Source organism: Microtus oregoni, unplaced genomic scaffold (genome assembly GCF_018167655.1).
Source record: "Microtus oregoni isolate MIOR12 unplaced genomic scaffold, Mior012 000010F_ref0000083, whole genome shotgun sequence".
In the NCBI taxonomy this organism is placed as follows: Eukaryota; Metazoa; Chordata; class Mammalia; order Rodentia; family Cricetidae; genus Microtus; species Microtus oregoni.
In genome coordinates, this window is record NW_024543069.1 from 21359798 (window position 1) to 21386336 (window position 26539).

At 42.9% G+C, this 26539-nt stretch overlaps 1 pseudogene; it reads right to left on the reverse strand.

The window, feature by feature from the left end:
* Positions 1 to 5021: 5021 nt before the first annotated feature.
* Positions 5022 to 6893, reverse strand: LOC121453037 (annotated as a pseudogene).
* Between the last annotated feature and the right edge of the window lie 19646 nt (positions 6894 to 26539).

Consider the following 26539-nt stretch of genomic DNA (forward strand, 5'->3'; position numbering starts at 1 on the left):
CAGGAGGAACTGTATGGAAGGGTCTCAGCATTAGGAAGGTTAACCGCTACCTTAATATGATCAAGCACTTCTGGGAACAGAGGTCTTTGTTAACCAGGAGGACTGGATGGGAGATAAGGCAGGGTCAGAGTGGGACAGAAAGGATTCCAGGTCATAGGAGAAGCAGACTGAATAGGAAGAGCACTGAGAGCTGAGGGAGTGACCCAAGCAGTGGGGGGGGGGGGGGGCGGGGTGCCCAGCTCTGCCTAAATGGCAGAGGTGGAAAAGTCAGGCAGTTCTTAATCTATGAGCCACAGATGTGGGGTAAATATAGTCCCATGCCAGAGCCATGATTTTCTCAACAACAGACACAAATCTCACAGTAGTCCCTTAAGTTTCCCATGGAGCTGAAGAGAGTTATATCATCCTAATTTAGTTTATTTTCCTATGGCTGAGATAAAAGTACTCTAACGAAAGCAACTCAAGGGAGAGTGCATATAGCTGGCAGTTCCAGGTTAGTCCATCATGGCAGGGAAGCCAAAATCTGCAGTCAGGGGAAGAAAGCAATGCACATTCCCATTTGTGCCACTCAGCTTGCTTTCTCCACTCCCACAGCCCAGGATCTGCCTAGGAATGGTGCCACCTGCAGTGGGCGACTCTCTTTCTTCCGTCAACACAGACAGGATAATTCCCCATGAATATGCCTAGAGGTCCATCTCCTAGGTAAATCTAGATTCTATCGAGTTGAAAGCTTAGACTTTACATTACATACAGTGTTTATCATTATGTTACAAGTATCTACAGTATTCAGCAGAGTAACCGCTATCCAGGCTGTAACCTAGGGGCTGTAACTATACCACAGTACGTCCAGATGTAGCAGGCTACAATGACTATTTCTGTAGGCACACTTTGTGATGTTCACGCAGTCAAATTACCTGCTGTACATTCTCAGACTGTATCCTTCCGTTAAGGTGATCTGTAAGTCAAGGTGTATATCTGTACCAACAGATGGGCAAAAGAGCAGTCCTGGTCATGGGTAATATGTATCAAGTTCTACTGTAATTAAGTAAATTTGTATGTGTCTTAAAATACTAATCAATGACTTCAAATTGTATTGTCTCTATTAATCAGTATTAAAATATTCTCCAATAGAGACGTGAACAATTTTTTTTATCTTTTATATGTGATTTTAAGACATGTAAAGTCAGAAAAACACCATGTTACTAATACAGGAGGGCCCATCCTCTGACTAAATTTCACTAAGAGTCTGAGAGAAGCTGCTACACATAGCATCAGGGCAGCCCAGCCACAGGACAGAGTGAAAGGTACTCCTCTATGTGACACATGGATGACAGAGACAATTAAGCAGAAACTCCCACGCTTTTTAGAAAGGAACAAAAAAAAAAGTTTCTTTTTAAAATCTCTATGCCAAGAGAGACTTACAGGATAATTTTTAGCCTCTTCCGGGAGATGCAAATTGTCAAAAATCAATTTTAAAGGAAATGGAAAAACCCAAATGGTCCTTCATACACAGGCAGTACTGAAAATGCTTTTCAGCAGCCACATTCAAAGGGGCTGTCCTTCCAAAGGAGAGATTATTTCTGTCATGTTTAAACAGCTTCGAAGAATATGAAAGGATAACCATTTTTCAACAAAAATTTTAAGGCCAGTATAACCCAGATACTAAAATTGGAAATGGGTAAGAAAAGAAAATAGAGCCATAGACAAATATGGCTTATAAATGAGGTGCTAATAGGCAACGTTTTATGCATGGAGACAGTCAAGTCATTCTTACTATAATAAATAATAACACATAATGACCATGTAGGTCTTACTCTGTGGTGTTTTAATATCGGGGAGGGGGAAAGCCACATGAATAGATCAAAGGAAAAACACCAGTCTATCATGTCGATAGATGGAATAGAACATTTAATTAGCCCCACCTCTATCCCACATTGAAAATTTATACCTCAATATTAGCTGATTAAGAAAACATAGAATAAGACATTATAAATGGATTGGGTAACACTTTTAAATGAGTTTGTGTTGTGGGAGACTGCTTGTTCGTTCCTGGCTGCCCAAACCACGGAATAATCACTCAGAAATCTGTATCAATTGTGATACTGTTTGGCCAATAGCTTAAGTGTATTTCTGGCTAACTCTTATATCCTAAACTAACCCATCTCCAATAATCTGTGTATTGCCACATGGCTGTAGCTTACCATCAAGTCTCCAGCACATCTTTCTCTGGTGATGGCTACATAGCTTCTCATGACTCCACCTACTCTCTCTCTATATCTTTTCCTGCCTGGCTTTATTCTGTTAAGCCATTGCCGAAAGCAGCTTCTTTAATCATTAACCAATAAAAGCAACACATATACAGAAGGACTTCCCACACCTTTGACTTTCCTTAACTGTAACAGCTAATTTGGTAAGCACAGTGAGCAGAACTCTTCAGCAAACTCACAGTGAAACACCAGAAAGATAGTTATCAACTTATGACTAACACAAGAAGATCAGTGAAACTCGGGTTGTGCTGGACTTTAAAAGGGAAAGGATTTTCAACAATATAAATGTATTTCTCACACTTCCTGGTAATTACTTTTTAAGTCTGACTAGGCCTCTACTATTGTGAAATATTTGTTTAACTATGCTAAGATGTGTTTCATCTGTTCTGTGTGTGTTTCAGAATATTGGTTTAAGTATGTAAAGATGCTTTGCATTTGTTTAATCATGTAAAGGTGTGTTGCTATTTTACCTAATTGGTCCAATATAAAGCTAAACAGCCATTAGCAAAGGAAGAGGTATAGGAAGGACTTCCAGGCAGGGAGAGTAAGTAGGAGGAGGAATTTTGGCCAGAGAAAGAGAGAGAGAGAGAGAGAGAGAGAGAGAGAGAGAGAGAGAGGAAGAAGAAGAAGAAGAAGAAGAAGAAGAAGAAGAAGAAGAAGAAGAAGAAGAAGAAGAAAGGAAGGGAGGGAAGGAAGAAGGAAGGGAGGGAGGGAGGAAGGGAGGGAGGGAGAGAAGGAAGGAAGGAAGGAAGGAAGGAAGGAAGGAAGGAAGGAAAGAAGCAAGCCCTGAGGCAAAACACAGATGAATAAAAAAAGGTTAAATTAAGTTAAAAGAGCTAGTGGGACAAGCTAAGCCAAGGCCAAGCATTCATAACTAATAAGTCTCCATGTCTTTATTTGAAAGTCAGTTAGTGGCCCAAAGAAAATTCCAACTATACCCACTATATTTGGGGACTCCAAATTTCTCTTCCTTATTCCTATTTAATAATTATGCAATGCATGCACAATATTTGGTTTAAAGATGTTTATTGAAATTTTGTTTATACAAAAGTTGGAAACATCTTAAAATCTCTCAGTCACTGGTCCCTCTTATTCTGTGGTAGCTTGACTTCTTGGGTTCAACAGTTTTTTTCTTTCCTGACAGTTCAGCCTCTGGTCCTATGAAACAATCTAATGTATCCCCGATGATCCAATATTCATGGTTCTGGTTCCCCTAGGGACCCATAACTAATAAAACCTCAAAATTCTAGACAGTCATCTTGTTCATACGTGTGAAAGATAAACAAACCTCTCTTTCTTGGGCCACCAAATTTTGGGGTCTCTTGGCTACAACCCTCTTCATCCATATGATCTTTTATTCCCATACCTTAAGGCATCCTGTGCATGCCTACCTGCCCCTCCCTCCAGCCAGAGAGTAGCCTCTAGTAAAAGCAGTTTGCTGTGTGTTAGTAAACGAATTCCAATGGCTAGCACATAGTAAGACAAGCCTTGTCAGGGACACTTGATTTTAAAGATATCACCAGAAGGTTGCCTCCCTGGTTGATTGAAAGTTTAATTTTAAAAAGATGAATAAGATAGCTCTTCCAAAATGTTAAAAATGTTCACCCTTTTCTCTCAAGGAAAGCTATGCCCAACAGCAGAATTCATGGTAAGATATTGAAATGTTAGAAGGAAGTACCAGAATGATCAAGGGATCCATGAATCATGTGAGTTCTGGACACTTCAAGATATATATATCTGACACTTCAAGAATGAGTCTCCTGATGATCTAGAAAATTGTTTTTTTTTCCCAGTAGCTACAGAGGAGAACTGCAACCCTGTAGTATTTAATTTACCAATTATTTCATGGCCATTTAAGGAAAGAACACGAAGCCACCCCTGCCTGAAAATGTCTGCCTACATCTAACAAACAAAAGGTTTTATTCTATCAGTATCAACTTTGAATCTGCATGTCCCTCTGTTGCTTTTCATTTCAGGGGTGAATCATTGTGTTCAGGATTCCTGAAGATGTCTTAAATAGCAAACCAAACCAACATTTATGTAATAATATGAATCACTTGACTAAAGATGACAACATGATCAGCTCCGACGAGAGCTCCGTCACGACAGGCCAACTCCCAATCTGTGTATGAATTATCTTGGAAGTTAAGAGCTTCCTGGGATTCACAGAGCACAGATGAGTAGCCCCAAGGCTAGGGTGTGGGGAATCAGGATGGGAACTGTTGCCTGACTCTCCTCAAGAGATGTAAAGACCTCAAGGGACAGATTAAAGCCTCTATTGAAGAATGGATAAGAAAAATGTGCTACATTTACACAATGAAGTACTACACAGCAGAAAAAAAAAAACAAAGACATCTTGAATTTTGCAGGAAAATGGATGGAGCTAGAAAACACTATTTTGAGTGAGGTAACCCAGACACAGAAAGACAATTATCACATGTACTCACTTATAGGTGGTTTTTAAACATAAAGCAAAGAAAACTAGTCTACAAACCACAGTCCCAGAGGACTTAGACAACAATGGGGACACAAAGAGAGACTTACATAGATCTAATGTATGTGGGAAGTAGACAAAGACAAGATCTCCTGAGTAAATTGGGAGTATGGGGACCTTGGGGAAGGTTTGGAAGGAGGAGGGGAGAGGCAGTGAGGGGAACAGAGAAAAATGTAGAGCTCAATAAAAATCAATAAATAAAAAAGAACTTTACTCTCCTTCCATCTTTTTTCTCTTTGCTCAGGTGCCTGCAGAGGAGCTCAGGACCAATCAGTGGTAGCCCCAGCCCACTGGGTGGTCTGTGCTGTGGGAATTGCTAACCAGTCCTGAATGACTGACTGGGCACTTTAGTCTTCAGTAGGGAACTAGTGATTGGGTACAGAGGGCACCAGCATATCCTCAGGCTAGTCTGCCACCTCTGACTGAGCAGCAGTGAACTCAGGAGCTGCCTCCATCCATTCACCATCCAGGAATTCCTCCTTGGTCACAGCCTTCTCAGCAGTAGCCTGCTCCTCCTCAGTCTCCTCTGAGTCTCTGTAGAAGTTAAGCTCAGATATAACTTTCCGAGGAAGCTCACGGGGAGATAGTGTCGTTTATGCAGAGTATTTCCAGGGCCTGCATAGTGAGCTCCGTAGTTGTTGGGATGGCAATGTCTACATAGCATAGAGAAGAGTCTGTGTTACACATAAAAATGGTGGGCAGGTTGACATAAAACACCTTATGTGATGGGTTGCTGGTCAGCTCTGAGATTGGTCACGACTAGAAGCCATGGTTCCCCCAAAGGCTGTTTGGATCTGGTTAGTGAAGGCCCCAGGAGGGAAGTGGCCAGCAATTGGAGTAGCTTAAGTGGCTGCAGAAAACTTCATGTGGTTCACTGGCCAGGACACCCTGGAGAAGATGACACAGCAGGATTCTCAATGGCAACAATCACCCAAGCTGCAAGAACAGCTTCTCTCTCCCAGGACCTCTTCAGACTTATGATGTGGATACGATCAGTTTTCCTTCTGTAGATGAACTGCTCCATCTGAAAGTCAAGGTTGGTGCCATCTAAGTAGGTTCCTGTGGCAAGGAATTTGAGGACATCCTTCTCCTTCATTTGTATGGAGGCCCAAAAAGATGAGCGTATTTCCACATTGACCAAAGTCAAAGAGTTGGAACTTACCACTAGTTCCTTAAAGGTTATTGTGTCTGCTTCTACCTCAAACAGAGGTCTTATCTAGAGGTAGAGTTCTGCACTCACAAGGTTATTGTCAACAGGTGTGGCTAATAGCCAGCCCTTGTACTTCAGGAATAGAGAAGTAGGTGTGTTCCTACTTCAAACAAGAGTCTAAGGATCCAACTAAGGGTCCAGTTCCTTTATGAAGATAACTTTGGATTCTACCCAGGGAGTGGTTTGTCTACAGAATGTTTTGGTGTGAGTGTGATTTGTTTTGTTCTAGCAACAGAATGTTTAACTACGAACGTAGCCCACAACCTTCAATTGGTGTGTTCATTTCCTTGTATCATGTTAATGTAGTTTTTTTTTTCTTTTTTTGTCTACTCCTACCTTTTGGGACTAGGGGTATTTTAAGCAGCTGGAAATTAAATGCAGGTGAATTTCAGTATTCACTGGAATTCCCTCCCTATACTATCCTATATATTTCTCTGTTTTATTATTTTCGTTTGTGTCTTCATATTCTTTACTATATCTCTAAATCCCCACACCTCTACCCTGGCAAGAGGTGCATTTGTCAAGGCTGGTCCTCGACACATCTGCAGGACATCAAGGGCTTCAGATATTGTGTAAGTTTCCATTTCAGCTACAATGGAATCAAGAGCACATGTGGACCTGTCTCAGGGCAGCATGGAAAGGTGGCTCAAATATTTGAATGCTTGGTTATCGTGGAGTGGTGCAGGTTGACAGACAGGGATTAGGAGGTGTGGCCTTGTTGGAGTAGGTGTGACCTTGGAGGAAGTGTATTACTGGGAGTGGGCTTTAGGGTTTCAAACACCAAAGGCCCAGTCTCTCTCTCTCTCTCTCCCCTCTCTCCTCTCTCTCCTCTCTCTCTGCTGTTGCCTGTGGATTCAGATGTAGAACTCTCAATTACTTTCTGGCACTGTGTCTGCCTGCAGATCATCACGTTCCCTGCCATGATGACAATGGACTAGACCTCTGAACTGCAAACCAGTCCCAATTAGATGTGTTCCTTTATAAGAGTTGCATGGTCACTGTAATAGGACACTGACTAAGATGGGAAGATTCTATCAAGTCTAGCTGAGCAAAATGAGTAAGTTTACTGGGTCATAGGAGCATAGGTCACACACGAGCAGTGGCACAATCAAAAGGTTTGCACTTCTGGTCCAAGTCAGACCAGGAAGAGAAGACATGTCTTAACTAATCTATTTTGTTTACATTTTTACTTGATTTTATTCAGAAGGCACATCAGAGCTCCTGGAACTGCAGTTATAGATATGAGTGGTAGGAATCAAACCTAAGTTCTCAGCAAGACCAGCTAGTGCTCTTAACACAGAGCCATCTCCCCAACCCCTTGATATTTTTCTTATACCTATTGTGTATTTCGGAGTACAGACTTCGGCCTAATGCAATTGTAGATGGATCTCTTCCAGAAACTTACTTTTGATGGGCCTACTGTTTTTGTCCCTAACTGAGGAATAGTCAAAACATTAAACCTAAGGACATTTAATTAGAGAATCACAACTTCCTAGTCCTGTGGTTCCCATAAGAAGCATGGCTCAGTGAAGACATGACAAAACCCTACCCCTCTCACAATGAGTGCCGGGGTTCTCACATAAAGAGCACGCTGGCAAGCGTGATCAGCTGTTTTTAGCACAACACCTTCTTAGAACATTTGTGGTAGTTAATTATGACCGTTTCTAGCTCACAGATGGCATGTGAAATTGAAGTGCTATGTTTTAGGTAACAAGGGGGGTGGTATAATAAATAAATCATTGTGAAATCAAAGGGCACAGTTGGCGAGGAGCATGACGGATGGGGATGGTTGTTTACCCGCCCAGCACCTTGCCCATTAACAGTGCTTTCTTCCTGGTTCCTCAGCACCAGTCCATCTGCCACTCCATCTTTTGCATAGTTTCCAACACATCTCTCTTTATTGTCCCCTTTTCCACTTGTCCTATCAAGACTGGGTTCCTCCACTTGGGGTCAAACCTTCATGATCAGACACAAACCTATCACTTGAAATCATTTCGCTCCATACTCAACAAGCAATGAAACTTCCAGCGAGTGCACTCCTCTACCAGGCTCCCTGTGTCCTCTGCTTATTGCCAGGCAGGCTCCTGCATATGAGCTCACCACAGAGGCACATAATCTATCCTCCTTCCTTCTATCAAAACACAGCTTCAGTAGCAACATCTCCAAGAAGTGGTGCCAATTCACCAGTTACCACAATGGCCTGAGTTCCAAACATACACACAGAAGGAGCCACCTAGTACTACATCCACTGATACATGACTATGGATCATGTAGTTCTTAGCTAAGGAACACCTGCCATGCTTTTCCATGGCTCAGCAAATGGAAATATGAGAGAAGCAAGAAGGGGAGGTCAATAAATACCTGTAATGTGATATATATTTTTTTTTCCAAAAACACCCAGAAGAACTTTTTGGTTTATTCTATTAAAGTAAAATACATAGACTCCAGCTGATAATAGAAGGTTTTCACTGCTCATACAATAATCCTTCTGAAATACACTGGCCTGTAAGCTGCAAGGACCTCTTCAAGGCGTCAGCTGCCAGGACCTGGTTTGCAGAGGCTCCAGTGGTCAATATAATTGGGGTGCTGCAATCCCAGTGACACTGTGCAAACAAAGGAATGCATCTCTCTCTCTAGGCCAACAGTAAACTACTTAGGGTCCTGGGTATGACCCATGAATTTGGCACAGTCTTTTGGTGATTCCATCGAATTCATCCAGCACTACAGAGTGTCTACTATTGAGATTGTTTAAAAGTGAAATGTGGAGGAGCTGTTTTGTCATTAAAAGCACTGGTTCCTCTGCAAGAACAACCAGGCTCAGCACCCACAAGGGAACTGTAACTCTAGTTCCAGGGGATCCAACATCTTTTTCTGCTCTCCTTAGGCACTAGGCATACACACAGTGTACATCCCTTGGCTTTTAAAAAGCAAGAAAATGGAAAGTGGTATATAAACACATATTAGTCGCTGTTACTTAGATGAAAATTGTCAGGAGATTCTACCAGTTATATAAACAATTAACACTTCAGACACTTAAGGTTTGAAAACGAAAATTTGTCAGACCCTATTATAAATGAAAAGAGATAAGAGAGAGGTGTGTATGTATGTGTAAGGAGAGAGGGATTATATATACATACACAAATGCACACACGCACAGAGAGAGAGAGAGAGAGAGAGAGAGAGAGAGAGAGAGAGAGATGAATTCACACTGATGGAGATTCAGGAGGATAGCCTAGATCATGCTGTAACATCCAGTCCTCATGCTGAGGTGAGAAGGGTCAGCTGAACTCCTGATCCTGCAGTTCTACTGTCCCTGTGATTGTTCACACTTTAATTAGTCCAGTTGCCACCAAGGACCCACTCTTAAGTTTATGCATCAGCTCCTGCCTCCAGGACTTGCCCTGTTTGAGTTCCTGTCCTGACTTCCTTCAGAAATGAACAGCAATGCTGAAGTGTAAGCCAAATAAACCCTTAACTTGCCTTTTGGTCATGGTGTTTCATCACAGCAATAGAAACCCTAAGACAATGTCCATGTAGCGTTCACAGGGGCCAGAAGAGGTCATTGGATCCTCTAGAACTGAAGCTACAAGCAGTTTTGAACAACCATGTGGATCCTGGAAACAAAACCCAGGTCCTCTACAAGAGCAGCCAATGTTAGTTCCCATGTGCGCAGCTGCTGCCACAGCCACTGAAGCAGTTACATCATTACCTGACACCAGGTACCCTTCCACCTTTAGCTATGTGACATGTACACCCCTTTAAAGTGTCTGCAAGGCACACTTCCTTCTTACCTCTCTTATCTTCTTGCCTCTCTTGCCTTTCTTGTCTCTTTCTCCTTTTCCCAGTTCTCTCTGCCGCCTGCCTGCCTCTCTCATGTTCCCACTCCAACATGGCCTTTTGCTTTTTCATTCTCTCCCCCGCTCCCCCAATAAACCTCTTGCACTAACTCTCTTGCTCAAGGCCTGTTTGCTCAGTGGCATACCTTGGCAGGGCCCACTGGAAGTTACCCACTTTGCTTTGTTTTTATAAGTCATTATAGCAGGTGCTCTTAACTGCTGACCCCTATACGTGCCGTGTGTGTGTGTGTGTGTGTGTGTGTGTGTGTGTGTGTAAGATGTGTCCTGCCCCTTCATCTCCCTTCACCTTCTTTGTTGCACACAATTTTGGTTGATTCTCTTGACACACATAAACTTATTCAGGCTTCAAGAGATACTTTTCGAACATGATTCTTAGCTTCTATGCCCAAAAACAAAGATACAAACTAATAAAGCACAGAATGGCTAAGGATGAGGGGTTGCCTGTGATTGAGTCCCTGGTGAATGAAGGCTTAGGCACAGAAACCAGCTTTATGGAGAAGCACCTGAAGAGAAGCCAGGACCAGCTAATTACAGAAGATTCCTGTCCTATAAGGTTCATTGTGATTGAGGGTACAGTACAGTTTGTTTTCTAATTAAACTCAATCATTTATTTCTTGAAGACATTCTGGTAACGCATCTTCTACTATTTTTAGATCCATGACAAACCATATATTCTGTACTAATTCAGAAATGTTTTTCATTAACTAGCGCTTATCAAATGCTGCTTCAAGGAAGATACAAATCTTCCTGGGATCCCAGGGGTTGGCTCTACTTCAAACAGAAAGGAAATTGAGTCCATTTGAATAGTTAGCCCCATGGTGAGAGATGCAGGAAATGCCAATCTTATGATGAAGTCAAAAAAGTCACATGCAACATTTGAAATAGGCACACACCCCCAAAATGGCTCCCCAAGACAGTTGAAATTCCTTGAACAAAAAGATGGTTTGGCAGATGTCATAGTTCGTGCCTGTAATCCAGTACTGACACTTGAGAGGCCAAGGCAGGGGAGTAGGAAGTTTGAAGCCAACCTGAGCTACATTCTTGTCTCAAAAGCAAATAATAAAGTAAAATATAGTTTTACCTCCAAATTGTCATTGAAATACAGATAGTTCTGGGCATGCCCATACATAAGCCTATTTTTGTAGCAGAGTGAAAATAATCTCAGCTGTTTCCTGGGATACCTAAGCCTGGAAGAACTCATTAGAAAAGAGGGAAGGGAAAAGAAAAGGCAATGTTGTTCTTCATACCTGGTTTGGGCAGGAACTGATATTTCTTTGAAGTCTGGCAGAATTTTTCCTGGTTTCCCATTCTATATCAATTACCTAAATTTTGGTAAGAGAGGATTTTAATTTCCATTACATACATACACACACACACACACACAGAGAGAGAGAGAGAGAGAGAGAGAGAGAGAGAGAGAGAGAGATGTATATGTTCAAATCCTCATGGAACCCATAGTTTGCTTGAAGGTGCGAGTTTAAAGCAAATCTTCAGTGATGTTTCTAAGGCCCAATTCATGACACAAACATAATTGTCCTTTTGCCACATGGGGAAAGAAAAACCCAGGCCTCCTCAGATGGTCGTTAATTCCACCCACACAGGCTAGTCTGCCAAACTGCTAAGTAACTAAAATCCTGGATGAATGAGCAGAGGAAAGAAAGTAGAAGCGAGACCGGAAGCTGCTTGGTAAGAACCTGACACTGATGACATCATCCTCCTGAGACCACTTCCACCACTGTGGACTTGCATGACCTTTGAGTGAAAGCCCTTGCTATGGTTTACGCGTGAATGGTGACACGTGGATTTACATGTTTGGTGCTCTGTCATCATCTGCGGGTGTTGGGGGTGGGGAGTTCGTGCAACTTCAGGAGGGGTGGGGGCTAACTGCAGGAAGCCTCCCTGGTTCCTCTGTCACACTCTGTCTTCTTTCTTCCTCCCTTTCCTGCCTCCGTCCTCTTTTTATCGCCTTCTCTGCTTTCTGAATGTCCAGTCACGAATTGGTTTGCTCTGTCTTCACTTCCCTCCTCCACCATAATGAACTGGTGGCTCTAAAACTGTGAGCCAAAATAAACCCTTGGTTAGGTTGTTTCCAGCTGGTATTTAGTTACAGCAACACAAAACCCTGACCAGTATGACCCTTTCTTTATAATACCATAAAATCAGGAATACTGGGCCAGATAGTAACAGCTGCAGTACACAGTGTCACCCCCAGCCTAACTGCAAGGCACTTAGCATGTCACCCCTGGCCTACCTCCAAGCTGCCTACAACGTCATCCCCAGCCTATCTGCATGGTGCCCACAATGTCACCTCCAGCCTAACTGCAAGGCACTTAGCATGTCACCCCCAGGCTACCTGCAGGCTGCCTACACAGTCACTGCCATGAGGTTTCTCAGCCTTCCTGCTCAACACACTGTTATATCAAACAGAAAAAAAAAAACATATCAATGGGAGATAGATACAGATTACAGTACCAAGCCAAATAGAATTCTTGTGGGTGCTAATTTCCTTGAAGAATCTTTTGTGCTGTTACTCTCAAGACTTTTCACGTGGTCGAAAAATCAATCTCTCACACTCCCTTCACACAATTTTGTTGATTTTTTTTGACATCCCACATATGCAAAAAAAAATCATTTACTCAAAGTGCTTGAGAGGTGGAAAAATTAGAGCTTCATGCTCTGCGGACTGAAATTTATATAGATTTTTTTTTTTTTTACAGTCTTGCTTTCAGAGAAAAGGAAATGTTTTCCACAGTTAAGAAATCACTCCAGCAGATGGGTCTATCTCTTCCACGGCTGTTTTTAGTTGGTTTGTGGGTGAATTACCTTGGACATGGTTATAAATTTGAGATTACAGGAATGGCTGAGGGGAGGCTTTCTTTCTTCTCTCTTTCCCTTTCTGCCTGTAAAATACAATGAGGACACAGCTGTAGTATCTAGAAATTGAGGGAATCTAAAAACCATAAAAATAGTGGCTTTCTTTTCCTTCTGTGAGCTATGAAACAACAGTTCCGTTTATCTCCTCTCCTATGATTTATAATGACCAATCTGAGGCCGTTTTCCCAGGAGGGTAATTAGCTAGGCAATTACTTCACTGTGAACCCAGCGTTCTGATTAAGTATAGCTTTACACTTACAAGTATCCAAACACCCAATAAAGCACAGAACAGGGCTTGCTTGTTTGCTTTTCTTTTTGTTTATTTATTTCTTGCTAAGTAGTATTGGATCATGCAAAACTATGGCAGGAATAGCAAGCCCATCTAACTCCAATGAAATTTGGAGACAAATGGGAATTCTGTTAAACAGCAACCACCAACGCCAGGCAGTGTCGGAGCATACCTTTCATTCCAGCAATCAGGAGCAGAGGGGGGGCAGATCTCTGTGAGTTCAAGGCCAGCCTGGTCTACAGAGTGATTTCCCGGACTGGCTCCAAAGCTACACACAGAAACCCTATCTTGGAGGAAAACAAAAACAACAACAACAACAACAAAAACAAAAAACAGGAATCAGCAATGAAATTCTACCTGCTTTGTTATGTTGGGTTTCTATACATTTTCATCTCATTCCTGTCTGCCAGTTGAGGTGTTTGAGGGATACTTACCAGTCCCCCATCCCCCTATTATCTCTATTATATTGCTACCAAGAGCAGAACCCGAACAGCCAACTCATGATCTGTTAACCTTCAGGCAAGATCCCTTGAGAATTAGTTCTTCTGGAACCACAGGGTCAAGTCAGATCTTCCCAGCACAGCCTGCAAGGCTGTTCTTGGCCTGGAAGCTACATACTCTTCCCTAAGTGCTGGCCCCAATGGCTTTTTGTTTGTTTATTTATGCTGCTGTTGGTGATGTCGCAGGGTCTCTCACTTGCCAGAGATCTCCAATAAAAATTAAGCTGGCTGTGAGCCCCAGGGATCTTCCTATCTCCACTTCTCCAGCACTGGGATTACATGTGGGCCATCATGCCCAGCTTTTCTTATGAGTTCTGGAGATGGAACTTGGGCCCTGATGCTTGCAAGGCTCGCAAGTACTTTACTGGCTAGATTATCTCCTCAGCCAGGAAGTATATGTACTAGCTCTTTTTAAAGGCTTCATTGTTTATAATATACACAAAGGCAAGTGTCTGCTCTGTTTTTCAGCCTGATATCCATTGTTTGTTTGTTTTCATTTATCGTACAAAATAGAAGTGGCTCATTGGCGAATTTAACGTGTCGAGCTCGTTTTGAAAGGTAAATGAAATGTTTAAATACAAAGCGTACACAGTTAAAGCATCAAATGACTCGCACAAGAAAGGAATGTTTTCAGGACCTGACACCGGATGTCTGTCCACAGTGCCGTTTCAGAAAGCCACCCACAGGCTGATTCTACACAGCTCGTATTCTCTTTCTAAACCTAGTAGGAAAGTGACTGTGTCGTGAGTTCTGCCATCAGAATATGCCCAGGGTCTTGTCTCTCCTCACCTCCATGTATCCCACCAACTACGTACCCTTAGACTGTTACCATGGCCCTTCAAACCCAGGGCCTTCTGACTGAAGGGAAGGCATTCTCCCCAGCCCCAACAGCCTGCCTTGAACACAGCCCGAGTGCTTCCACAGACTCCTTGGCTCAAGGTCTCCCATGGTGCCTCCCATCAAGAGGCTTTGGGGCTGGACTGTTGTAACTTGACTCCAGTCCAGTAGGTAGCCTTGCTTTTACAAAAGCTTGCCAGCCTTCTTTGTTAATTTGTGCATTGGGTTCAATTTCTTGACAACCTTAATCATTGCCTTCAGAAGTCTACGTTTTGGCTAATGACTTAAAGCTCCTCCCACTAAGATGGGGCGTCTCTCTCCAACCTTAACTCTAGAGTACCTGTGGGTGTTCTTCACCATGAGGATAAGTGGGAGACAAAGAAAGCCCCCAGACCTGAGGAGCAGTCTTTCTAAACTAGTCTCAACGGTACAACCTCACCACACACTGTATTCATTAGAAGTCACTGCAAAATGTCATCCCACATTCCAAGAGAAAGAGCCATCTAGATAACTGAGGCTCATTTCAAAGGCTGGCTACCCATGTATCCATCAGCAATCAAATTCCAAATTCTGAAAACCAAGATTTAAATCGGTTTCCACATTTGTTTGCTTTTTTTAAATTTAAAGTCAGATGGCATTACTTACTGCCTTTAATAATTTAATCATGAAATTTTCAAAATTGGATCTGGATACTGTTGCCCCTCCCCTAATATTCTTTCTACCCTGTCCTTTCCACCACACAGCTGCCTGTTCTTTTATTAACCTTGAATTAACTTTATTTACTCAATTTTATTATCTTTCCTGTCTAAAATAGCAAGAAATCTTTCAAAATCAGGTAATCTCACTTCCTTCTGCAGGATTCTAAAATTGTAGCCCATGAATTTCTGAGCGACCCAAGGTACACAATATAGTCACAGAAGTCCAGCCAAGTGGGGTTGTCATTTTGAGAGAAAAGAAACACAGAATATTGGTGATATGGTTCTATAGTTGAACACCTGACTCACATTTCAACGCCTTGTGTTTCAGCCCCAGCACCTGAAAACTCCTAACATTAAAGCATCATCTAAAGGGGCTGGAGATAGTGGTGCAGGTAAGGATGTCCTCTGCTCTTGTGGAGGACCTGGATTTGATTCCCAGAACCCATATGAAGCAGCTCATAAATCCCTAAAATGCTGGGTCCAGGGTCTCTCTTGGCTTCTGAGAGCATACTGCAAGCAGGTAGCAGACATAGAGACAGCACACAAGCATGCACACACACACTCACACACACGCACACACACACACACACACACAGAGAGAGAGAGAGAGAGAGAGAGAGAGAGAGAGAGAGAGAGAGAAGAAGAAGAAGAAGAAGAAGAAGAAGAAGAAGAAGAAGAAGAAGAAGAACATGAAATACTGCACTCTTACCTCCACAGATACATGGTGGCATACATGCTTATTCTCCGCCACCCCCCGCACAGATTCACACAAATAAATAAGACGTAATTTGAAAATAGTATTAGAATTTTCAACAGCATTGGCTTTTGTCAATGGTTATTTCTAAAGTGATGTGAGATAAAACTATGATGTGTTGGGATATAACAAGGAACGTGGTATAATTGTATCTTAGTCCATTCACGGTTTCGTGTTACGATGAAAAACTAACTTGGGCTAGGTAATTTATAAAGAACAGAAATATATTTTCTCGCAGTTCTGAAGCTAGGAAGTCCCAAAATGGATGTGCTGACAGGGTTGTGTGCTGAACTCTGATGCTCCAAAATGGCACCCATAGCTTCCTGTGGAGAAGCATATGGTAGCCACGCATAAAAAGCAAAGCTAGCTAAGGAATGCTGCAGAAAGCCTTCGGTACCCACTCAAAAGCAAGTGTCCTCATATCTAGTCACCCCTTAGACTTCCCTCCCCTTAACACCTGAATGTTAGAGGTGTAAGTGCAAACCACAGCAGGCCCCAAATTGTAGCTCTGTTCTTTTCCGCCTCATCGCTACACTCTGAAGTGGGAGAGATGGCTTCCTTTAAGAATGTTGTCAGGATAAAACTGGACTCTCTGAATATGGCGGACCATGAGGGCTGCTGAGAAGCCAAGGACAATGGCACTGGGTTTTGATCCTACTTCATGTTCTGGCTTTGTGGGAGCCTAGCCAGTTTGGATGTTCACCTTCCTAGACCAGGATGGAGGGGGGAGGACTTTGGACTTTCCACAGGGCAGGGAACCCTGACTGCTCTTCAGACTGGAGAGGGAGGGGGAGAGGAGTGGGGGGAGGGGGAGAGGAGTGGGAGGAGGGGGAGGGAAATGGGAAGCTGGGAGGAGGCGGAAATTTTTTTTCAATAAAAAAAAAAGAGAGATGGGGATGCACATGACCCAACTACATAGCACACACATATAAAAATCCTATAATGAAAAAAAAAAAGAATGTTGTCAGGCTGACTCAGTGGGCAAAAGCACTTACTGCCCAAGCCTAGTGACCTGACCTGGAGTCTTGGATACCCAGCATCCACAATGAAAGACAAGAGCCATCTCACTCACACACATGCAATAACGATAAAATAAAGGAAAGGATGTTTTTGACAACGTTATGGATTCTTCATTTTATTTCTCCAGTCTTTGGCTGTACTCTTTTCTTCACTCTAGGGAATAAAGAGGGATGGTCTATGAAGCATCTTGTCAGGGGTTGGAGCATCTTCTTCACTCTAGGGGATAAAGAGGGATGGTCTATGAAGCATCTTGTCGGGGTTGGAGCATCTTCTTCACTCTAGGGGATAAAGAGGGATGGTCTATGAAGCATCTTGTCGGGGTTGGAGCATCTTCTTCACTCTAGGGGATAAAGAGGGATGATCTATGAAGCATCTTGTCGGGGGTTGGAGCATCTCTGAGCACTTGTTTATGTTGCAATTTTACCCGATCATTTTCCCCAAGAAACACCATTTTTTTTACTGAAAAGAACAGCTGATAGACAAGCTATCATTGTTCATGTTGTCTCTGGGAGATACCTTGCTGAAAAAAAAATGAACAAATGATCTTGTCACTTCAAAGAAAGGAAGCTGCAGAAAATGGCACTATTATTAAAATTCAAGATTTCAAGGGAAAATGAGAATTTTTGAAGACTTTCATCTGCCATCCACCATTATGGGATTTGACAGCTTTTTAATACTTAAAAAAATTGATGAGGTTGGTGATATCAGTGAACACAGTCTTTATCTTGTACAATAAAATGTGTCAAAATTTAGAGAATCTGCATAACTCAGCATATTTTCTAAATGACAACTTCACAATCTTACCAAATTAGTCATAAGTAAATGCATTCACAGTACGATACAAGCAAATATATTCTGGTGTAAGATAGCACAGAAAGATTATTAATGTAGTTTCAGATTCTGTCATAAGGGTAACCTTGAAATGTTGGTGCAATATCAGAGTAATGTTCATAATTATCATAAATTCCTACCTTTCCCAAGAAGGCATCTCTTAGGCCAGATCCTTCTCACACACTTCAGTACAAATAGCATATTTCAACAGACTGGATGCAAAGTACATATTAGAATCCAACACCAATGAAAGCAAATGTTAGGTTTGGAGACTGTGAAACAATACACTCTTCTTTTTTTCATTTGGATGATATGTTTAATTTTCATTATAGCACACTACTTCCATAGACTTATTATTTCCACTTTAAATGAATTGAACAAACATTACTTTTTCATTTCTTATTTTTTTTTTTTAAGATTCAACTATTGGTTATGTATACAATGTTCTGTCTGCATGTATGTCTGCAGACCAGAAGAGGGTGCCAGACCTCATTACAGATGGCTGTGAGCCACAACCATGTGGTTGCTGGCAACTGAACTCAGGATCTCTGGACGAGTAGCCAGTGCTTCTAACCAATGAGCCATCTCTCCAGCTCCCTGTGACAGATACAATCCACCTTTTTTTTTTTGGTCCTCAACAACCCTAAAATACTAAGACAGAACATTTTACAGTCACTGCTTCCCTGCTTCGAAGCCAAGGCACTGTCTCTGAATTATTGCATTAACTTATGGTTCTCCATGTACTCAGCTTTGTTTCTGCCCGGCTTTTCCAGACATGATATCATGGTGACTCTTTTTCACATAAACCAGTTGTGTTATGTGCCAAACCCTGATAAGAAGCTTCTTAAGGTTTTCTTTCAACATCATTTACAGAAAATGTGAATGTTTTGGTGGCCTACTAGCATGCCGTCTTTCCCTCCTCTGTTCTAGGTCAGAGCCTCATGCTCTCTCTTACTGCTGTTCCTTCCAATTAGAACTTATTTCCCACAGGTATGTTTGCGGGTTGATGCACAAGTCTCTACAGCAGACACAGAAATTGTTGGGTTTCTATGCTCATCTTTGTGTTCTAACTACTGAGGTCTTCTGTGATCACTGAAGTTTCTATGATGCCTTAAAACCACTCCCTCAGGTCCTTCTTCCATTTTATCTTTTTCTACATTTATTACCATATCATAATTATATATTTTACTTTTTTCCCCAATTGTGTTGTCTGTCTTCCTGCTCTAGAGCCTAAGCTCATGGAAGGCAGGAATTCTGTTTTCTGCTATATCTTACAGGCTCTCAAGATATGTTTGTTGAATGAATGCGTAAATGAGAATATGAATGAAGGAAAACCGTCCTCAGAAATTCTCAAGAAATCCAGATCCATTGAAGAGATTCTTTACTGGTCTTTGTAAGAACAGCAAGGAAAAAGACAGGAAAGGGGAAGAACCTGTGAGGAACTAGCTAATATCAGAACCAGGGCCTACTGTCCCATTTACAGGCCAGGAAAAAAAAGGAAAGAAAAAGAAAAGTGAAGTTGTTCATTTTAGGGCTGCAGTCAGTCCTTGGGGTAGCTAAGAGGTGGGGTGTGGGGTGGGTTGAAGGCTTACTGAATGAACAGTGACCAAGTCTATGCTCAGCCAGTACTAGAGTCAGCGGGGCAGGGAGGTAAGAATCTAGAAAAACAAGTTGGAACCAAGTTACTTTCACTCTGAGGATTGCCACTGTTTACCCAAAATAGGGGAGCTCTTCAAAATGGTGTGACCCTAAGAGTCTTGAGAAAGAACCTAATCTTTTCCAGCCTTATCTTGAACCAGGTCAAGAGAAAACAACATAGGCAACAATACAGGCATGTTTCGTCCCCAACCTGTAGTCTGGTTACCAGCCCATATTCCAGGTGCTTCTCTGTAAGTACTTATGAGTTTTGCTCAAGCTGCCTTCCTGCTTATACCATATGGATTCTCTCCTAAGCTCCCTCTGCTTGGTGCTCTAGACCATATCTCTGTTTACAATGGCCAGCAACCTTTAGTTCTCATCCATCCCTTTTAGACTGTCTCCTGGTTTACAATCCTCTAACTTTCTGCTCTCCTTGGGTCAATTCCAAGCACAACAGTGCTGTCCAAAAGAACAAGGATCTCAGTGGCAGAGGTGGCCTGTCTCTGAACTGTTCTCTCTGACAGGTACTGGACAAATGCATCTACTAAGTACTAGTACTAAGTACTGGCTACTACAACTGAGTTGAGTTTTTGTTGCTGCTGTTGGGGTCATTTAAATATGAATAGCCACGTATATCTACTGGCCACTATATAAGACAGTATAACATTAGAATTATAGACCAGCCCAATTCTCCAGAGTCTTCAGGTCACAAAAGATTTTTCTGTTTACTTCAACTCTTCCCAGGCATTAAAGTCCTTACGCTTCTTAACGTGAGCTCTTGTACACTATCACTGCCTCGTGAACTTAGAGCAGCCCTAATGAACCTGGCCTGTCTCAAGCACACTTGTAGAATTGTCCATATAAACAAAAACAATTGTAAATGAATTAACATAGGCCATCTAAAAGCTTCTTTGGGTATTAAACTAAATCCAAAGATAAATCTTAGCCAAAAAAATTCAATCACAATTAAAAAAAAAGTCCTATTAGAAAGGAACATGAGGTCAAGGATCTTTTATGATTGAGCTGGAGCCCCCTAAGGGGGCTGACAACAGGGGCTCTCTTCAAAGAGGTATGTTAAATTATCAGGCGCAAGAACAGATCTTGAGACACACAAGGGAACTCACTTTCTAAGAGTTTTATTGGGAAGTGAGGAAGACACTCGCACAAGCCTGGGTAAGCAGGTGCGGCAAGAGACGGTGGAGCGGGTGTGTCCAGCTTTAAAAGGCTGCCTAGCAAAGCACACAGGGGCTTATGTTGTTGCCTGCACGTAGATCACAAGGGCTTGAGGACCCTGGGCGGCTATGTAAGTTGCCTGAACACTTGTTGGCACACGTGCAGCCGTGGAACCCAGAAGTGCCAGCACTTGGGGTTGCTAGACGTATTGCCAGAGCGCTGGGTGATGTAAATGATAACAGCATGTTTAAGATGTGTGCAGTAAGAAAGTTCTTGAGGATGGCATCCAGGTACATCTTGCCATGATCCTACTATTGACCTACTAGCTTCACTTCCATTTACGGAGCACCTAAGGAAAGAGCTTCATCTACACAATCTACCATTATCTCTACTACTGCCCAGTAGGTAAAAACAGCTATCACATTTCTCAGAATTGTTTGGACTCTAAGAAGCTTGTCCGAAGTCCCCAAGTTGGTAAGGGTTGGGTTCAGATCACAGGACAACCTAGCTGACCTGGAAACTTTTTTCCTTTCTCTGGATTCTGTCATTAGGCAGGGGAGAAGCAGGAAGGTCATTGGGAGTCATCTGAGTATCATGCTTCATTGCCTCCTCTCTCATAGCCTCCCTGAATATGGAGAGGAAACATCTGGGTTAATTCCTAGGCAGACACCCAAGAGAGCTTCGAACAAAAGTCTAGTTTTATACAAATATACTGCAAGATGCCTCGCAATATAGACAGCCCCCAAAAGGAGCCCATCTTAAAGCGAACACAACAGCAAATTATATTCATATTTAAGGAAAGGGGTCTTGCAAAGACACCCTAAAATACGCCACTGCATCTCTTTGGAACGTACTCAGGAGGTGAAAATAACTGAAGAAATTGGCTCCCTTTTCTTATCGCACAGTATTCCCAGCCATCTGCCGCGTGTGCCCGTGAAGATGCTGTGCAGTGCTTAACATTCTCATCGAAGGAAATGTGAATAACCAATTTACAACCTGTATGGGGAAAGGCAGGGATCCGTCCTTCCCCTCCCCACAGTTCAGATTCATAGTGAGCATGTGTAGTTGTGGGTGGCTCTGCTTGTTGCTTAGAAGAAGATTCAACTGCACAAACCACCAAATAACAAAACAAAGGAGGGGGAAATGTGTGTGGGAGAGGGGAGTGAGATGCTAGAATAATTTAATTACTGTCAGGTGGTTTTCAAGCTGTACTGGGGTGAGCGGAGCCTTGAATAGAATCTGTTACCCAAAAAAAAACAAATGAGCTTACATCGCGATACTCTTTTTTATTGCGTGATACCAAATGGTTTCAAGAACATAAAAAACTAAAGGCTGTGGCGCTAAATGAAGTAAAGGGAGTGGTAACCTGAGGGCAAGATCCCACCCAGCTAAGCCTCAGACTTGTGGAAAGGAATCGAAGAAAAAGCTTAAGCGGAGAAGGAAACCGTCGACAACAGAACATAGCAGACAATGAGGACTACTGAGAACTCAAGAACAATGGCAATGGGTTTCTGATCCTCCTGCACGTACTGGCTTTGTGGGAGCCTAGGCAGTTTGGATGCTCAACTTACTAGACCTGGATGGAGGTGGGGGTTCCTTGGACTTCCCACAGGACAGGGAACCCTGATTGCTTTTCGGGCTGAGGGGGGGGGGACTTAATTGGGGGAGGGGGAGGGAAATGGGAGGCAGTGGCGGGGAAGAGACAGAAATCTTTAATAAATAAATGAATTTAAAAAAAAGAAAGAAAACAGATGCAAAGGTAATTGAAGGAGGGGCCAAGCTCCAGCCCCAGCAAGCCTCAGACCTTGGCAGCTTTAGCCCCGTGGTTGTAGTTTAGAGTCACGAATACAAGACAGTGGTTGTGGAAGCTTCCTCCATGACAAAAGAAAGCTGGTGAGGCCAGGTGTGAGGCAGGAGCATCCCTGCAAAGAGGCACAGAGAAGCCATTGCAGGAAATGGTGAGGGTTAGCCTGGATTGTGTTCGTGACTCTAAGATGTTGGAGTCATGGGATACCTGCTAAGGAAAGCTACAGACTAGGTGTGGAATCAGCCCAAGAAAAAAAAAGTATGTTTTAGTCAAAAAAAAACGCTGGAAGGAGTTAGGGTTCTGAAAAGTGCTTTGACATCACACATGGAGGTGTAGGATTTAGTTTGCCCTGTTGGATTTTGGTCTTTCTTTGGCCCAGTATGTCCTCATTATGTTCCCTTTCTTTCCTTTTGGAATAGTAATATATGTATTCTGTGCTCTTGTGTGTTGAAAGTATACGGTCTGCTTTTTTTTTTATTTGATTTTGCGGAGGGTTGGAGTTATGAGAGTCTCAGAAGAGATACTGAACTTTTAAACAGTATTGAGACTATGATAGACGATGGGGACATCTGAAGCTGGACTAAATGCATTTTTGCATTGTGATATGGCTACAGTCATTTGGGGGCCAGGGAGTAGAATGTGGTGGTTTGAATAGGAATGGCCCCCAAAGGCTCGTGTATTTGAGTGTGACTCTTTGCAAGAATTAGAAGTATTAGGAGTTATGACCTTGTTGGAGGAAGGGGATAGGCTTTGAGGTTTCAAAAGCCCATTCCAGTCCTAGGGTCACTCTCTTGTTGCCTGAGGATCAGGACGTGGAACTCTCAGCTAGTTCTCCAGCACCATGTCTGCCTGTGTACCACCATGGTCCCCTCCATCACGACATGGACTAACCTCTGAACCTGTAAGCAAGACCACAGTTGAATGCTTTCTTTTATAAGAAATAAACAAACAAATTTCAGACTGGTAGATGAACCAGTTGTTATTTTTCTCTTGGGACAAATCTAAAGCCCTCAAAGTCTCAACTTAGGGACCTACAAGAGAAATAGCTTCCACCCTGTAATGTAGCTACTAGTTGTCTTATCTGATGCTGACCATGGGAACACCATCTAGTCCCGATCCTAACATCAAACCTGTCTTACTCCCTACTATCCCATGAGGGTGATGTGCCCAGGATGCAGAGAGAAAATAGAAACTTAGCACCTATCTGCGTGGAGCCCCAGATTTTGGAAGAGGGAGCTTATTTTGCGGTAGCACTGTGTTCTGGAACTAAAATGTCAACTGAAAACCATATGGTAACAGCTTGATTGCTAACCTCTGGAGCTACTGGGAGCTGCTGCCACTTTTACAAGGTTCATCTTAGTTTAAAAAAAAAACATTAGACCTGTGGTAGACTCATGTAGTCTCTCTATCTCCCTGTCTATCTGTCTGTCTCCTCCTTCTCACTCCCATTCTCCTTCTCCTTGCCCCTTCTTGTTCCCTGGCTGTCGTGGGGTAAGCAGCATTTCTCTGCCACATACTCAATGATGCCCCTAAGCAACAATGAGCACTTACAAAACCATGAGCCCAAGTAAACCTTTCCTAGTTTTTTGAATGATTATCTCATTTGTTTGACCGCAATATCTGAAACCCTAGTAACATTAGGGGGTAATGAGAAAAGTGTAAATCGCCTCCCAACAGCTGAAAACAGTCATTCATAAGAAGAGAGGTGAACACACATATCTTAATACGAGCTGAGACCTGTGGGCTGTGACCTGCTTTGCTGGAGTAGACTTTGAGGATAAAATACAACATGGGCATAGCCATGTGTCAGGCTTAACTTATGCCCTGCTCTGAAGAGGCACATCAGGTGGCATGGTAACCAGGCAGGATGCCTCATGAAGCCCACCAGCTGTGAGATCCCAGAAGTCAAAAGAAGAGCAGAAAAAGAGCTCGTGTGTGTGTGTGTGTGTGTGTGTGTGTGTGTGTGTGTGTGATGAAGACACATACAGCCTTGAGTTCTGTTGTGACCACATGCTACACTCTTGTGAGGGTTTGATTGGAAGCTGGCATCAGTGTGAACCTGGCGGCTTCTGTGGCAGTGACAACCACTGCAACCGCAGAATGCTCAGGACTGTAATCCCAGAACAGCCAGGACCCGTCGCATTGCTAACTTGGGTCTTTTAGGAAAAGATAATTCGCACATTTTCTGGGGTGACAGTGGTATAGAACAGCTGCTCCAAATCTTGGCATGCTCTCAAGATTTCCCTTCCCATAAACCCACTCTCCAGGTTAGCCTCCAATGTGAGAATCAGCTTTTCAAAACAAGTAAATAAATAAAACTTCTTGAAACGCAATCAATAGCTTTCGAATTTGGCTATCAACTGGTCACAAATGCTGACAATAGTCATCAAAATATTGAAATGACATCACATGACTAGTTAGAAACAATGTCATGGTTTGTACTTCTGAATAAGTCAAAGATTACAACTGTCACCTATACACACTACTAAGTTAATTACACACTAATAAAAGTTTCTTTAGGCATGGGCAGGGGAGAGATGCCCCCATCAACACCTGAGGCAGGTGGGAGAGCAGGCCCTGATGTCATGAGACTGGGAAGGCTGTCCCTGCCCTTCATCAGCTGCAGCACTCAGGAAAGTGGTCCCTACACCTCAACTGTGTGGACAACACAGTAGAGCTGGCCCTGAAGGTGTAGGTGTGGGAAAACCAAACCTAAGGATGTGAAAGCTGGAGAATTGGCCCCGCCCCTTGCTTGTAACTACAAGAGATAAACTAGCCTGTGCAATGCTGGAGAGCTCACCCTGGTGGTGAGGATAAGGGAGAACTGGCAGGCAGATCAACCCTGCAACTAACCAGTCCCAGAATCAGGATTATGTGTTGGTCCACCCCAACATCCACGCCATCTAGAATCTGCTAGGGGCACGGAGTGGGGATGGTGTACCAGTCCTGTGGACCCAGGCCCACGGGATCTCCACAACACAGGACAGCAATGGGATATCCAGGTAGAATCCCAGTGAGGACCCAGAGTCGATGGTGCAGCAGAGACCAGGGGCCTGGAACCAGACCAGTGATTCTTGGCAATGAATGCCTGCGTATAAAAATGTGTGGACAATGGGTTTACTGTGTGACTCACTGTGTCACACTGCAGCTTCCATGATGAGATTTTCCCTTTTTTCCTTTTTATTTCTTTTCCTCTTTTCTCTTAATTTTTATTTTGTTTTATCAGGGGTGGGAGGAGATAGGTGGGGTCAGGGATCATGATGTGAAAGACACAAAGAATAAATAAACAAAGTTGTTGTTTGTTTTTGTTTTTGTTTTTTTTGTTTTGTTTTTGTTTTTTTTTTTAAACAGTCTCTGCAGAGGACTGTAGTTACTAAAAGCAAATGAGATTGCTCATGAATCACTAGATTCCAGCTCTGGAGTGAAGGTGTTTTTTGTTTTGTTTTTTGTTTTTTTTTTTCCATCTCTCAGAGAGAGCACAGGAAAGTGCTTGATGACACGGCATGGTCCGCGTTGGTCAGAGGGAAGAGCTTGGGGCTGAGCCAGTGCTTCGGTGACAAGTACATCACTAGCCAGCCACACTGTGAGCCAAAATTAGCAACAACTGCTCATTCATTCTGGGAATTATACAACACATTTGACAGGGCCATCCAGTGTTGGAGGATCAGCCAGCAGGGTATGTTAGGTCTCTTCCCAACCTGTTAGGGTGGAAGCTTCACCCCAGCCCCTGGCATCCCTATACCCAAAGAGTCTGATGGCCACCCGGGAGTGCTCTGCTTGGCATTGTCCTCTTTATTAAATCTGGATTTATAAATTCAGTTTGATTTGGCTTACTGCATCAGCAGCACAGGATCCAGCAACCAGGGATCCAATACTTAGCACACATGACTTTAGACAGCCAGGTTTTGTGACTTCCCAATGTCATAGCTTCTCTCTTTCATCCTCCCAAACATAGCGAAGAGTAGTAGCTACTCTATACCAATGCTTGGTGTGGTAGCCATTAAGTTACTGTTTTCTAAACTAAATGGTAATTGAGTTCTCTTACTCACTAGCTGTTGGGAGACTCTTTGGCTGCCCAGGGGCAGCATCAGACTGACAGCTGAGAATGACCAGCGTGTGGTTACACATGGAATGATATGGACAATACTGGAAGGGCATTCTGGCCCATGCATTCGTGCCTCCTGCCTAACTGGCCCATTTCAGGGATGCAAGCTCTTCTCCAGCTAGCACACAGAGAAGAACGGGTTTAGAAGAAATCTCAGAAATCCAAGGACCCTTATTTCTGATTCC